Source organism: Pongo pygmaeus, chromosome 4, assembly GCF_028885625.2.
Source record: "Pongo pygmaeus isolate AG05252 chromosome 4, NHGRI_mPonPyg2-v2.0_pri, whole genome shotgun sequence".
NCBI classification, from domain to species: domain Eukaryota; kingdom Metazoa; phylum Chordata; class Mammalia; order Primates; family Hominidae; genus Pongo; species Pongo pygmaeus.
The window spans coordinates 120,368,168-120,385,149 of record NC_072377.2 but is presented as its reverse complement, the minus strand read 5'-3'; positions in this window follow the sequence as shown (position 1 = coordinate 120,385,149).

Below are 16,982 nucleotides of genomic sequence, written 5' to 3'. Positions count from 1 at the left end.
TTTTCCCCGTCCTACCTCCCAGAGGCCTGTGCCGTTAACAGGACCGATATTTACACATAGGATGTGTGGAAGACAGAGTGCTTTCTTCAGTAATTTTCACCTGTGAACACCATTTGAAAAGAATCAGTGGACATGTCAGAGCGAGGCAAGATTACAGACTGCCTTTTACCCCACAGCTAGTAAAAAAAAATAAAAAAGAGTAAACACCATAAATAGACAACAGGAAAAAGAAATCAACTCATTAACAGCAAACAAAGAAGCATAAGTTAATACTACACTTGAAGAATGATCTGACGAGAAAAGAAACAACTTCTGCCTTAGCTAAGCTGGATCCTAAAGGTGGTCCCCAACTTGCTGAAACTGTGCTAGGAAAAGGTTTCCACAAAACCATGAGAGTTCTCTTTATATCCCCAAACTTGAAGAGGAGCAGAATTGGAGGTATGTAGTCAGCCAAGAAGAAATCATGGAAAATCCCTGGAGAATATAAATGCCTGAGGCTGATGCAGGACTAGCGGAGTCCAGAGGAAGCTCCGGAGGTCATTCTTTTGATGTATCTGAGTGAGGGAAAAAGTAGACCAAAAAGGCAGAAAAAAAAAATACATCTAATTATCTCAAATGATGAATAGGAAGCTATGAAATTTGAAGATAGAAAATAAAAAATAAAACACCTGCGCAAAAAGCCAGTGGAAAAGATTACATTGAAGCTATAGTGAAAATAGCCTTCCCTTACCCTGCCTGCCTTAATGTTAACACTGGCTGAAACCCACAGGCATTCTGATTCTTTCTCTATACTAAGTGGAAATGAAAGAATGAAATGGGGAAGTAAAAACCAGGGCTGACTCAGGAAGAATCAGAGGTTCCGGGACTCCACAATTAAAGGAGGACTGATCTGAAGCCTGGGGGATACCCCCTCAGCTACTGGACATACCCATACCAGTCAAGTGAATCTTGATACAGGACAGTTGACAAAATCTCAGAGCTAAGAAAGTAAAAACTAAAGCCACTAACAAATGCTACCCTCAACCCTAAGCTTTTATGAAAAAGTAGAATGGAATATCGAGCCATCAAGCTAGCATAGATGGAAAGAGAAATCAATCTCACATTAAAAAGAACCAAGAAGACATACCAGAGAAAATAGAGGTCTGGGCAGAGTTGTTCATGCTAAACACAAGTAGGATAGGAAGAAATGCCATGACAGTTGTGTAATAATTTTACAGGAAAATACATAAAAGGTAAAGAGTATGCAAAAAACAAAAATTCCACCTGAATGCTTCTTGAGATAGAACTTAAGAAGGAAATTCAGTGAAAGAAGAGCTAAAAGACAACTTGACAAAATATCAAAATTAGATGTAAAACACAGAAATCAAAGAAAGAAAGGATTAAAAACACCATTTCTTATGATGTAAATTAGAAACTGCAAGGAAAAGACTACACACAATTTTAAATTGAATTATGGACAGAGCAGAGGGGCTATTCATAGTGAATGCAAAGAATGAGACAAACACAAAGTAGATACTAATAACAAAAACCAACCTAAAGATTACTGTGTCTCCAAGGCAAAGAACCGGACAAATAGACACAAAAATACTTTCAAATATGATAATAAGGAGTCTGACTCCATTTTTGATGTTGGCTGACAGATTTCAAGCCCCACTACTCCCTCTTCCCCTTCTGCCCCACATCTGGGCAAAGTGTTAAGCCCAGCTGTTTCCTTCTTTGGCACTGATGAGAAATTCAAACCACATAAGCCCCTGACTGCATCGGGGAACCCTCATCCTGGCCCGACCCCCAACCACCATAAAGCCCCAGGCCAATTGGCCTTCCCTGCTGTCTTAAGCCAATTTTGGTTTTGTTTGAGAGTCTGCTCTGCTCTCCCCAGAAAACCTCATTATGTAAGTAATAAATCTTGTTACATACCTCCCTGCTGCATGAATGGCATCATCAGTCTAGACACCTGTATCAGTCTGTTTTCACGCTGCTGATAAAGACATACCCAAGACTGGGCAATTTACAAAAGAAGGAGGTTTAATGGACTCATAGTTCACGTGGCTGGGAGGCCTCACAATCATGGCAGAAGGCAAAAAGCATGTCTCACATGGCAGCAGACAAGAATGAGCCAAGTGAAAGTGGTTTCCCCTTATAAAACCATCAGATCTCATGAGGCTTATTCACTACCAGAAGAACAGTGTGGGGGAGCCGCCCCCATGATTTCATTATCTCCCACTGAGTCCCTCCCACAACATGAGGGAATTATGGGAGCTACAATTCAAGGTGAGACGTGGGTGGGGACACAGCCAAACCATATCAACACCTAACCAAACTTGGTGTACAAAGTCCATTTTGCCTCTGTAGGATGATCAAAACAAATATTTAATAGAAGATGATTTCTCTGTAATGTTAGAAAAACTGAATATACAGTCTAGTGAAAGAGCAAATTATTTTTTGGAAAAACTGATTGAATATGATGATTATGGGACAGATTCTGGTAAAATTATCAAATTCCAAGGATAAAGAAAAATTTATTCAAGCGACATGGTGAAAAAAAGCACGTCACTTACAAGAGTAAAATAATCAACAACTTTCAGACTTCTTCATAGCAATGTCTACAAAGGGTCGAGAAAAGTGTATCATGCCCAGCCAACATGCTATTCAATATTAAAGCAAAAGTTAGCTCTTACTAAACGTGGTTGCATTCATAGTTTTCATGGGCTCTTTTTGTAAAAACTAATAGTTGAGAACAAGCCAACCAAGAGATTAATGAAAATAAAGAACTCAGAAGCAGAGATGCTGTGGCATGTAGTGGACATTAAATCCATATAAAACTAAAATTTAGTTAATTTATGAAATTAAGTAGAAATGTTATAATGTTTGATAATATAGAGTCATATAGCTTAGAGAACTAATTTTTAAAAGACAAAATTGAGTGGAATAAAGTTTTAAGAGTACTTATTTCTTTATCTTTCAAAGCAAATGCTATGAATCAAACATTCTCTTAAAGAAATCAAACATTTCTTAAAGAAATACAACAGTTCCCCATAAATATCTATACCTAGTATGTCCCAACAAAATTTTAAAAAATTAAAATGAAATACATTATTTAAAAAATAATTATAACTTCTTAAAATGTTTCCATAATCTTTTTTTTTTTTTTTTTTTTTTGAGTTGGAGTCTCGCTCTGTCACCCACTGCAAGCTCCGCCTCCTGGGTTCATGCCATTCTCCTGCCTCAGCCTCCTGAGTAGCTGGGACTACAGCTACTCAGCTACTACAGCTACAGCCCGCCACCGCGCCTGGCTAATTTTTTGTATTTTTAGTAGAGACGCAGTTTCACTATGTTAGCCAGGATGGTCTCAATCTCCTGACCTCGTGATCTGCCCGCCTCAGCCTCCCAAAGTGCTGGGATTACAGGCATGAGCCACCACACCAGGCCCCAAATGTTTCCATAATCTCTTTAAAACTTTGCAGAAGTGGCAATCTAGAGAATTCTAGTCCGAATATGGCTCTTGGGTTATAGAAATACTGTGCTTGCTTATTTTGTTTAACCTACTCAGTGATGACATAGACAATGTAACCAGAGAGATTCTTATTTTGAAAACAATAGAAGCCACTTAATTTTTACAGTTTGCTGCATGAGTCATATGGTCCCTATGCCTAAAGGCATTTAAGTTTGTGACCCCCATCTTCGAGGAATATTTTAGGGACAAACATCTCTTTGTTAAGGAAACAACTCTTTAATATACAGCAATTTCTATAGTTTTTTTTCCTTCTCTTTTCCACTTTAATAAAATCATTTCTATATATCTGTATCACATATATTAGATATATAGCATATAGATTGAGATCTAGATATAAATATGCATACAGTGATTACTAAAATTAGGTTTGGTTAATGTCCACAATTATTTCAGGCTGGTGAGATTTTCTGTAAGTTTTTACCTTCTCTGTATTACTTAAATTTCCAATGATGAGAATTAATTATTTTTACCATCAGTTACTATTCAAAAGATCAAGAAGACCAAGATAATTAGTTATCTGCCCACGATATTTTATACTAGGTACTAAAATAGCTTACATGCCAAGAAAAATTCTTTGTGGGACCTAACATTAACATCATTCTTATGGTAATTTGTAAGTAATATTAATTTATTATTATCAAAATATACTTAAGATATTGTGTGTTAAATGAAAGGTCTAAAGTAAATTATTAATATTATTGCATTTGGGAAAAAGGCAAATATATCTCTTCATTGTAACTGCCTATTTTTTATTTACACAAGATTTTAAAAAGTTTTTTCTTTACAGTTTGCTTAGATTAGTAAATTAACAAGATGGATGCAGTTACTTTCCTTCAGGATCAGAGTCGTCGTGGCATTGCTAAAGACAAAATGGTGCTTCTAACAAGCCAAAGAGCTCGAGAGGTTCCAATCTGCCCCTTAGAGCCATAGGTAAATACAGATTATTTGAATGACTCTATGCAGTGTCCTCATTGTTCCAGCATGCCATACCCATTATCAGTTCTGTGTCTAGTTTTGTAGTCTCTTCTTTGTAATATACTCTCCCCACAGTTCCTACCTCTCCAGAAGGGAATATGTACAAGTATTCGGGTTGTTCCAATGCCTTACAAATGTTACTGATACATAGCAGGAATCATAGTCTCACACAATGATGAATTATCCTCCCAAGGTGCCGATAGCATCTGTGTGGAGAAACCAAACCTTCAAGACTTCAAGATCCAACTCAGTTCACACTTTCTAAAATGTACACCACCTACTCACCTTCTTCTCTGGACTTTGAGAGGGTTTCTTATATGAAGCAAACATTTTAGCAAGGAATTCTATATGATTGCCTTTCTTCATTAGCCAACTGTTGTAAAGGCATAGATCCATCCTTAGACTTCTTCAGAGACCTCATCATACCCAGTATCATATGGGTACCTGGGATAGATAAAATAAAACTATTTCAAACCCTTTTACAGTGAAGAATTAAGCTCTCAGTTGGACAGCCAATTTAGTTAAATGGTATGTCCAAGGATGCAGAAATCTGTGAACACTATATTCAAAGAGAAATAGTGTTTCCCTAAACACATGACTTTATTTGATTCCTTGTTTTATTCTACTTTGACATTATAGTTTTATTGAGATCTTGAAAAATGAGTTGAAATACTGTATTTTCATAGCTGTCTTTCCAGAATTCAAGAGATTTCACAATACTTTCATGTTTTGACAAACTAATGTTAAAATACTCTGTTCCAAATGTGACTATAAAATGTTTCTTTGATTCCCTCATGACTTTTCCTTATTTTTGTATGACAGAATTTGTTCATCAAGGTCAACTTGGTAAATATATAATTGTGGAACATTTGATTTGAGGTTTAACTTTAGTGTGAAAGCCTATTAACTCAATCACACCTAGTGCCCTAATCTTGGTTTCTAATATTCTCCAATAAAAAGAACCTGGACTTGCTGGAGAAATGGCTGATTCTAGGACTGGGGCAGTAAGTACAAAATGAGCCTGGGACATCTTGTAGTGCAGGGAGTAAGGAAGTGCTAAAAATTTAAAATAAAATTTTAAAACTCACAATGATTCAGATATGTTAAAGGACCATAGAACGCAACTGAAAAAAACTCCTAATAGCTTAAAACCAAATAATAAAATGAATATCCAGAAGTCCATACTGATAGAAACAAATAATTTAATAAATTATTCCATTATTTAAATAATTGAATAATTATTGAGTAAATAGAAGAGAGAGAAGACAAAATTTCCTGCATAAAATTACAAATAATTTATATAAATACCCATCCCTAAAGAGAGGGAAGCATAACTCTCTACTCCTTAATTATAGGCTACACATAGTGACTTCTTTCCAAAGAGTGCAGTTAGTAAGGGTGGTAGGGATAGAGTCACTTTACAGTGAAGAATCCTTACAAACACCACCTCAACCAGATGATCAAGGCCAACATTATCAGTGATGAATCATGTTGGTAGTAAGTACTCTTGGTGTGGTGTCATGAAAATGGCAATTGGTCTTTGTGTCTTCTTCCAGAAACCCATAACTCTGGTTTCATTATGAGAAAAACATCAGACAAATTCCAATTTGGGGACATTCTACAAAATACTTGACTAGGACTCCTCAAAACTGTCAAGGTCATCAAAAACAAGAAAAGCCCAAGAAACTGTCACAGTCTAGAAGAGCCTAAAAAGACATGATGACTAAATGTAATGTGGTATTTTAAGTGGCATCCTGGAACACAAAAAGGACACTGGACAATAAGTAAGAAATATGGATAAAGCATGGACTTTGGTTAACAATAATTTCTTGTTATTGGTTCCTTCATTGTTAACAAATATGCCATACTCATTTGTCAGTAATATGGGAAATTGGGTGTGGGGTATATGGCCACTTTTACAGTCTTCACAATTTTTCTGTTTCTACAACAGTTGTAGAAGATAAAGTTTATTTATTTTAAACCTATTAACTATTTTCAACTTTTTGAATTACGAAAGGAGTACTACTGTCAAAATGACACTTATAAAACTTGGAAACATTATCACTGTTACACTTTCCATAGCAGCACAAATAGGTCACAGGCACCATTGTGAGTGCTATGCGGTGCCACCCAAAGCCTCCCTTTGGAGGAAGGATGTATTCCCACAGCTGCAGTGAAGGGTGCTGGCTGACACTGCTGAGATGTCAGTCCTCTTCAGGAATTGCCTCACCTAAAGAGTACCACTTAGCCCAAGGCCATGTCCACTTCTCAGTGCAGTCTGTATCTGACTGGTAATATTTAACAACCAGATCTCTGAAGAGAGAAAAACAAATGCCCTAATTTGTAGCATTTAACCAGTTTCTATAGTGTTGATGTTTCTACTACAGCCCATATCAAGTACCAAAGTGTGATCAATGAATGGCCATTGGGGAAGAGATGCATACAATCACCTCCCAAGCTGGAATAAGTCAGCTCTAGCACACCACTGTGTCCTTTTGATATCAACTTGGGACAACATTGAAGAGCCATTTCAAATTCACAGCTCCTGGGGGGCCAGCTGAGGGCTTATTGTGACTGCATTGCAGACCAATCTCTCCCTCTACCCAACCTTGCTTCCTTTCTATCCCTTCTAAGCGTTCAACTCAACAGCACTCAACTTCCTGCATGTGAATCTCATCTCAGATTCTGCTTCCTGAGGAATCTAATGTGCAACAGGGATTTCTTGCTGGACAAACTAACCAAGAAGATTATTATTCAATAATTGCTTAAAGTACTTGAAGACAATTATGTTGGCGATGATGATGCTGGTGGTGGTGGTCATAGGACAACAAAGGAAAGGAAAAGTTTTTGTCTGACAGACTCTCGAATTCTATTTAAACAAGGAGTCAGTATATGAAAAAGTAAAAATGATAACCAAGATGAGATGGTTGAGATGGGGCCTGACTATGTTGCCTAGGCTGGTCTCCAACTCCTAGCCTCAGGGATTCTGCCTGCCTAAGCCTCCCCAGTAGCTGGGATTACAGGCATGCACCTCCATGCCTGTTAATAATCAAATATTTTAATGTAAATAATTTATGCTACTATTTAGGAAACCCAGACGACATTTTGTAACCACCCTATTTTACTTTACTTTCATATGCCCTTAACATATAATCCATGTTGTCTCTTACCATGATCCAGCATGCATTTATTGAATATCTACCTTGTGCCAAGCTCTGTGCTAGGGATCTTGCGCTTAAAAAACACAATCCCTTCTCCTAAGCTTCTAAGGAACTTACACATCAGTATGAGGCCACAAAACAACAGTGAAGTGAAAAAGTGTCATGATTCATCTGAGTACAGGGCACTGTGGATGCTCTGAATACATAGTGATAGCCATCATTTATCAAGTTATGTTTGTTGTGTGCCCAGGATTGTTTCTGATGCTTTACAAGCATTATCTCATTAAATCTCACAGCAATCTCCTTTTAGATTCTTGCATATACCATCACAGTAAGTGATTACACCCTTACCTCTTTCATATTTGGCTTGTTGTTTTAACTAGTCTGACACCTGACAGTTCAGCTCTCTCCCCCAGCTCAGCAAAGTTTCTGATGGTTGGTCCCTGGTTCACGATGTGTGGCTACCCAGCTCATAAGACTGGCCTGGTGCCTTTTCTTCCTGAGGCCAACCTTTTCTGCATTTTCTTAGATCTAGTGCCCCTCCTCCCTTTTTTTTTTTTGCTTAAATTAGCCAGAGCTGTTTGCAGTTGAAAGATCCCAGCTGACATAAACAATAAATGTATGATCATATGATCATTAAAAGCCAATAAAGATATAGAAAAGAGAGAGATGATAATGTTTGATACAGTGCTGTTCCTAAAGAACCCAGGGAAAAGGGATCCATCCCAATTGACTGTCCTTTAACAGGAGAGAAACTTGTTTCACTGAAACTACAAGAGTGGAGGCAAAAAAGAGGTATGGATAGAGATTCTTACTAGGATTGGGCGCAGGAGAAAGAATCAGAATGTCAAAGTTATGTATCGGATGGTCTCTATCATTTCCAAGAAAACAGCAACATTGAGGAGAGGATAAAGAAGTTGGGAGTTAAAGAGGCCAAACGTTTAAAGAGCTGCTTTGGAGAATGGCCGAGGAATTGACTGGACTGAGGGAGGCATTGTTATGGCAATATGGAATGGCATCAGTCTGTATAACTGGGTAACTTCACCACAGACAGCTTGAGAAAGAGACATAGCAGGAGTCAGGCCTTTTACCTAAAACATTTTCTAAACTTTATTTATTGTGCTAAATGTATCCTTTTTTAAAGTTATAATGTTATAACAGTTATAATGTTAAGGTTTTTTAAAGTATAAATTTGAAAAATTAAATTGAAAAGTTTAAATAGTGCCAGGCATGGTGGCTCACACCTGTAATCCCAGGGCTTTGGAGTACTGAGGCAGGAGGATCACTCGAGGCCAGGCATTAGAGACCAGCCTGGGCAACATAGCGCTCTAGCCCTGATCTTAAAAAGTTAAATAAAATTGAAAGTTAACCGGGAGTGGTGGCTCTCACCTGTAGTCCCAGCTACTCAGGAGGCTAAAGAGGGAGGATCATTTGAGCCCAGGAATTTGAGGTTACAGTGAGCTATGATTGTGCACTCCAGCCTGGGCAACAAAGTGAGAACCTGACTTTTAAAAAAAGAAACAAAATCTTGAGAAAATCATCTTTTATTCCAAAGAGAAGATAAAAATCTCATGGTACCCAGCCTTAAATAATCTTTTTGAAAAAATTCCAAATCCATTTGAAAAAGTGGTCTTGATTTTGTTCTGTGTAAAACCTAAAGTACACACAAATGGCCAGCAGAGGGAGCCAAAACCATGCATGTGTTTCTTTTGTATATCGTTTTTAGGAAAATGCATGATTAAAAATTACAAAATGCAAATAACCCTCATCATTCAAGAATATATGCAAAAATAATAGAAATCATATATTTAGCTACTCTGTGCCAAGTGCTGTATGGAAAATTCAAAGCTAGAATGGGATTCTAAATGTGAAGCAACTGAAAAAGCTTTCCTTCCTCTCACTCTCTAGGACTTTTGTGGGTTTTTGTTTTTGTTTTTTTCTTTTTTCTGTCTGTAGGACTTTTTGTAGTAACTCCTGAAAAGCAAAGTAATTTCTGTTCTATTGAAGTGGGAACATTTGATGAGTTGTATGGACACTTTTCAGTTCCTATTACTGAGAACACAATTGTTAGCAGTGTGTCGAAAAGAAACGGGAGGGCCTTAGCTCACACCTCTTAAATCAGGTTCTAGGTATCTCTCAGAAAACAGAAGGAATAGATTTTTTGTGGAAATTTATTGAAAAGCAATTTGCTGCAACTGCACTATACATGTCTCTCCATTTTCTGGACAATAAATGCATTAGTTAGGGTGTTTTGTTTATAAGTAAGAGAAGCCAACTCTGACCAACTCTGGCTAACTAAGGAGGGGAAAATAATTTACTGAAAGAATGCTGGTTGGTACTGTCCTTTCAATAATTTATAAATAAAATTTGGGGAAAATGGTTGATATTTAAAAATGACAGTGTATATATTTTGCATAACTTTATGTTCACAAATTTGAAAATTTATATAAAATAGATAACTTATAGAAAGATATATATGTAATATGTAATACATAAGAAAAATAGAAGAAAACAGAATATAACTGTTTTAAAAATGAATGTATCATTGAAAACCTTCCTATTAAAAAAAAGAGAGAGAGAGAAAGAAAACAACAAAAAAAATCCCTTCAGGTCCAACTGGCCTCACTGGCAAGTTCCAATAAACATGTGAGGATGAATAGTTTCACTTGAAACGAAGACTTGTAGAGAAAAGAAAGTGGTCACCATCTCCTTTTATGTGGCGAGCATCACCTTGACATTAAAGCACAACAAGGACTTCCATTTGCAGAAAAATGGAGTAGACATGCTTTTTTTCTATTCTTCTCACTACATACAGTTACAAATTCTGGACATTATGAATAAAACAAATATAAGATGCCTCTGAAAGACAGAGAGAAGGAGGCAGACTGGCTAGGGACCTGGGACATGAGGAAGGACAGAGCAGTAAGTACCCTGGGTTTCTTTTTACTTTCTTTTACTTCATACATCCTTGAGTGTATGAAGACTGGGTAATGGAGATGTCAGCAATCCAGAAATGCCAATGTGCACAGATGGAAAAAGCACCCAAAACCTTGGTCTCTGTAGCCAAGGAACCAAGAAATGGGCAGCCCAGCAAGACAGAAAGGTTTTAAACAATAACCCCTCTACTCTACCAACAATCACAGAAGAAAACTGTGCCCTCACTCCCACCAGCAAATGCTGAATAGGGAACGTGGACTTCCACCCTGGCCAGGCTGTAATGAGGTACCCCAACAACGGAACATATACTCACCAACACACATCGTAGCTCAACCTCTGAAAGCTGAAAAGCAAATTTTTTAAAGCAACCAGAGAGAAACAATGCATTACTTCTGGGAAAAAAAAATATTCAGAGGACAGGTTTCTCTTCAGAAACATTGGAAGCTAGAAGAAAGTAGCAAAAAATGTTTTAAATGAGATCCCCAAGATCAAGAACAAGGTAAGGCTGTTTGCTCTCACCACTGCTATGAGAGTAATGGGAGGTCTCACCAGAGTAATAATGAAAGAAATGGACAGAAAATGCATATGCATTAGAAAGGAAGAAATAAAACTGTCCCTATTTGCAGATGACAAATTCCATTTATGTAGAAAATTTCAAAAAAATTTACAAAGTTTTTTTTTTAAATCTACGAACAGCCTTCTAAAACTAATAAGGGACTTCAACAAAGTTGTAGGATAGAAGATCAACATACAAAAATCTATTTTATTTCTACATGCTATCAATAAACACTGAAATTTAAAATACGATACCATTTAGAATTGTCCAGAAAAATGAGACACGTAGTTGTAAATCCAACAAAATACATATAAGACTTGTAAGCCAAAAACTATGAAATGATAATGGAAAAAACCTATAATGGAGTATGGATGGAATGATAATGGAATAAATATACGAAAAGACATGCCGTGTTCATGAACTGGAAGGGAGACTCAAGGTAATAGAAATGTCAGTTCTTCTCAAATTGATACACAGATTTAACACATTCCTATTAAAATGCTAGCAAGATTTTTTTGTGGATATGGAAAAGATTGATCTAAAATGTATATGGAAAAGTAAATGAACTGTAGTAGTTAAAACGATGTTTAAAAGAAAAACAAAATGGGGGAATTATTTTACCTAATTTTAAAACTTGCAGTTGGGCTTTGAACAACAGGTTTGAACTGCCTGGGTCCACATATACACAGATTTTCTTCTGCCTCAGCTGTCCCTGAGACAGCAAAACCAACCCCTTCTCTTCATCCTCCTTCTCAGCCTACTCAATGTGAAGATGACAAGGATGAAGACCTTTATGATGATCCACTTCCACTTAATGAATAGTAAATATATTTCCCCTTCATGATGATTTTCTTAACATTTTCTTTTCTTTAGCTTACTTTATTGTAAGAATACAGTCTGCAAATATATAACACACAAAACATGCATTGGTACCCCTAACCTGTGCACTGTTCAAGGGCCAACTGTATTATGTATGTGCCATCACAAAGACTATGTGGTATTGTCAGATGAATAGATGCATAGATCAATGTAACAGCCTATAGAACGCAGAAATAGCCCAGCACAAGTATGGCCACCTGACTTTACAACAGTGCAAAACCAATTCAGTGGAGGGAGGATAGTCTTTTCAACAAATGGTGCCGAAAAACAGTTGCATATCCATAGGCAAAAAGGAACCTCGACCTAAACCTCACATCTCACATGTCATACAAAAATTAACTCGAGGCCAGGCGTGGTGGCTCACCCCTGTAATCCCAGCACTTTGGGAGGCCGAGGCGGGCGGATTACAAGGTCAGGAGATCGAGACCATCCTGGCTAACACCGTGAAACCCCGCCTCTACTAAAAATACAAAAAATTAGCTGGGTGTAGTGGCAGGCGCCTGTAGTCCCAGCTACTTGGGAGGCTGAGGCAGGAGAATGGCGTGAACCCAGGAGGCGGAGCTTGCAGTGAGCCGAGATCACTCCACTGCACTCCAGCCTGGGCGACAGAGCAGGCTCTGTCTGAAAAAAAAAAAAAAAAAAAAAAATTAACTCAAAATGGATCACATAAAACCTTTAGAAGATAATATAGGAGAAAATCTTTGGTAAAAAGGGCTTGGATAAGAGTTCTTAGACATAACACCAAAAGCACAATCTGTAAAAGACAAAAATTTATAAATTAAACTTCATTAGAATTAAAACTATTGCTCTGTGAAAGACCTTATTAGGAGGATGAAAACAAGCTGTAGAGAGAAAAATATTTGCAAACACGTATCTCACAAAGAACTTGCAGCTAGAATATACAAAAAATTCTCAGAACACAGTATTAAAAAATCAAATAATCTGGTTAGAAAATGGGTAAAAGATATGAAGAAATATTTCATTAGGATTACATACAGATAGCAAATAAACACATGAAAATATCAGCCATTAGGGAAATGCAAATTAAGACCACAATGAGATATCGCGACTTACCTATCCAAATGGTTAAAATAAAAAATAGTAACACTACTAATTGCTGGTGAGGATTAGACAAAGTGGATCCCTCATACATTGCTGGTGGGAACACAAAAGGGTACAGCCACTCTGGAAAACACTTTGGCAGTTTCCTACAAAACTAAACATATAATATATGAACCAGCAATCGCATACATGAGCATTCCTCAACCCAGGTCCTTTTCCAGTGTTCCCTGTTCCAGTGTCAGTGATTGGCCATACCATCTGTTTGACAATGGAAACCAAGAAAGTGGGAGACTCCTGTGGCTTCTGTCTTCCTCACCCCACATATCTCTTCCATCACAAAGTCCTTTTGTTTGTTTTCCTCACTGCAGCCAGTGTGGTCTTTTAAAAATGCAAGTATGATTGTGTCATCCACTGTCACTCCCCTGGCTTCAAGCACTTCAATGGTTTCCTGTTGTTTTTTTGGACATGTAACAAATGTTTTTTTGTTGTTGTTGTTGTTGTTGTTGTTGTTGTTTTTAATACAGGGTGTCACTGTGTTGCCCAGACTGGCGTACAGTGGCACAAACATGGCTCACTGCAGCCTTGACCTCCTGGGCTCAAGCAATCTTCCCAACTCAGCCTCCCGAGTACCTGGGACTACAGGCAGGTACCACCAGGCCTGGTAATTTTTTTAGTTTTATTTTTAGTAGAGACAAGGTCTTACTATGTTGCCCAGAATGGCCTCAAAATTCTGGGCTCAAGTGATCCTCCCACCTCAGCCTCCCAAAGTGCTGAGATTACAGGTGTGAGCCACCGCGCTTGCCTTCAACTTCCTTAATGTGCCTAAAAGTCCTCCCCTGATAAGAGTACTCTCTGCTCTGCAGAGGCTTCTCATGCTTTCCTCTCCACCCATCCAGGCTTCTTCTAGTGTCTGGAACATGCTCTACCCTTTCCTGCCACAGACCCTTCAACATGCTCTTTACTCTGCCAAAAACATTCTCCCCCACTCCCACCTTCTCTGTGATTTTTTTCTCACTTTTCAAGCCCCAGAACTGTGATCACTCCTTTAGGGAAGACTTCTGTGACCACCCAGACTATGTAAAGATGTCCTTAATAACTCCTCTCACCCATTACTCTTTTCACACTCATTTGTGTCATGACATTATTATTCTATCTCTCTCTTCCCCCATGACTATTCTGTAAAGTCTGTAAGAGTAGGGACCATGTTTGAGCATTTTTTTCCCTTACCCATTGTATCCTTAGCACCTAGTAAAGTGTCTGGCATATAAGAGGTGCTTGGTAAATGAATGAATAAATGAATAATGGGTCACTAAGTAGTGTATCTATTAAGTGCACTATGCTATTGAATGTACCATTGAAGGAAAAACAGTTAAACTCAGACACTGATCTCACTGAATTTATTGTATCTGACCTAAGCTTTGGCCAACTTAAAAAAAATATACAACCAACCACACAATAGTGAGGAAAAAATAACCTGTTAAAACTACAGATTATAAACACAAAAGAAGCATTTTTCAAATTGCATATGCATCTTAAGTAATACATTGTTTGTTAGACATGAATAGTAATAAGAGAGTCATTTCCCTTCCACAGAGTGAAGAAAAATACAGAATTTTAGGAATCTGTGAACGTTAAAAAGAATATTCTAAGTCCAGGATTAAAATATAGGTTCTGAAAAGGAAAAAGTAGTACAAAAACTGTTAAATCATATATACGGACTGTTAAATCATGTATATGGACTGTTAAATCATATATATGGACTATTGTCCTAAGTAATCTCAAACTGTCTTCTGCTGTTACAGACATCACAGAAAATGAAGGAAAAAAGAAAAAGTAGACAGAAGAGAGAGGACACATAGGGATTTTTAAAAAGTATTTTATACAATAATATGAACCAACCTAAAGCACACAATGTCTAACACATTGTAAATGTCAATAAATGCTGGAGAAACAAGAAATCCGCACATCAAATGGCACCTTTCTGCAGGACCATTTTGCTGTACAACTCTAGGGGGCATAACTGGCGTTGTACAGCTGTCCATGTAAAAGTCACCTTCTGGACTTAAGTAATAAATGTCCCTGCATGGCCAAACATTGAAGCCTTGCATGTGTAAATGTTTAAAAATGTCCAAAGCATTCATTATATAACTACCATCTATGACATCAACAGACTATCCAAAATGGCATTGTTCACTTTTATAAAAATAGAGGTTAAATGATTTTTCTGTGAGTTGGCATCCCAACGTCTATATCTGCAATGGATCCAAGATTTTGTGTCTTGGGTGGGGGTAGCTGGAAGGGGAGGTACAGAAGGATTATCTAAGACAGTGTACAGATATTCTTTAACTCTTACAAATTACACTCCAAGTTGTCACACAAATTGACGTGATATGGCATTCTAGTCCAAAATCCTTGCATAAATGGGCACGGGATAATTTGTCTAAATCCTTCAGTATGTACTGGTTTAATTTAAATGACCTTTTCTAAAATAGGTTTCCTTCCATTTTATACATATTCATGAAGACATGCTATCAGCATTGAAAGATAGCCAAGCAGAAAAAAGTCCTATCACACTGACAAGACAATTTCCTTGGGTAACGTAATCAGATAGTACAGCTGCATTCCTTGTTAATCTAAATTTAGTTCAAATAGCTAAAGAGCTTTATTCACTTTGTAATAAAAATTAGACACTTGCAAAATAAGTTTCGGACAATTCACATAAATTTATTTTCGTAATAATTATTTATTGCAAGAGACTTTTTAAAAATACATTGAAATGGCATTAGATCAAGATGAAATAACCTGATTCCTAAAAGTGTACTTCATCAAATGCTTTACTAGGCTTCCATAATAGCAGTATTAGGTGTCTGCTTAGTTAATTATGCAGTTTTTTACTTTATTTTTTGCCTTACTTGGAAAATTTAGCAATATAATTTTTCAACACACTTTTTAAGCCAGATCATTTTAAAACAGATTCCTGAAGACTGAGTGACAAGAGGAGACAGAAAGGAAGGAGGCTTTAATGCTAATTTGCCTAGGATTATTTTTTAGCATGAAAATTGGACAACTGATGATATAGGGCAGTGTTTCTCAGATGTATCAGATCATGAGACTTAACTGCGATGCTTGTTTAAAATTATGGAATCCCAGGTCTTATTCCTACAGGTTCTGATTCTTGAGGTTTGGGATGGGTCTTAGGCATGTTTATTATATTAAAAGCACTTAATGAGCGCAGTGTAGGAAATACGTGGCATCATTGAAAGAACTCTGACCTAGTCTTAGTGTTCAGAACACCAGGGCTGCCAGTTCTTCTGTGTGTCCTTACCTGAGTCGTTTAATCTCACTGGGTCTAAATCTCCTCAGTTGCAAAGGTACAAAAACAACAAAAACCAAAAAGAGTTTGGCGTTAGTCCATAAACCCCATGAAGACAGGAGCCCGGCAGATTTTGTTCACTGCCTGATCCCCTGCACCTAGCCTGCTGCCTGTCACAGAGCAGCCTCTCTGTTAGTATTTGTCGACTAATTCACTATATGGATGAGCTGCAAGGATCTTTTTGGCTCTAAGATTATATGATTCTAAAATGAAGAAGTAATAAATGCATGTCGTCTGCCAATTACAAAATAATAATTATTCTCAAAAATAAAACAAGATATAAACTGAAAAAGGCTCTGCTTGTTTTTACTGGTTCCCGGGCTGCACATTCCTGGTGAGCATTTCAAAGAATGTGACTTGGGTAATTTGATTTTAAGTCTTCCTTACCGGGCTGTGATGGTTAAAGGAAATGCAATTCTTTACCGTGTTAACACAATGTTTAGTTCACAGTGTATGCTCAGTAAAACTAAGTGGAATCTGGAAAACCCAGTAAATTCTATGGAGAATGATGCAGAAGAATGTAAG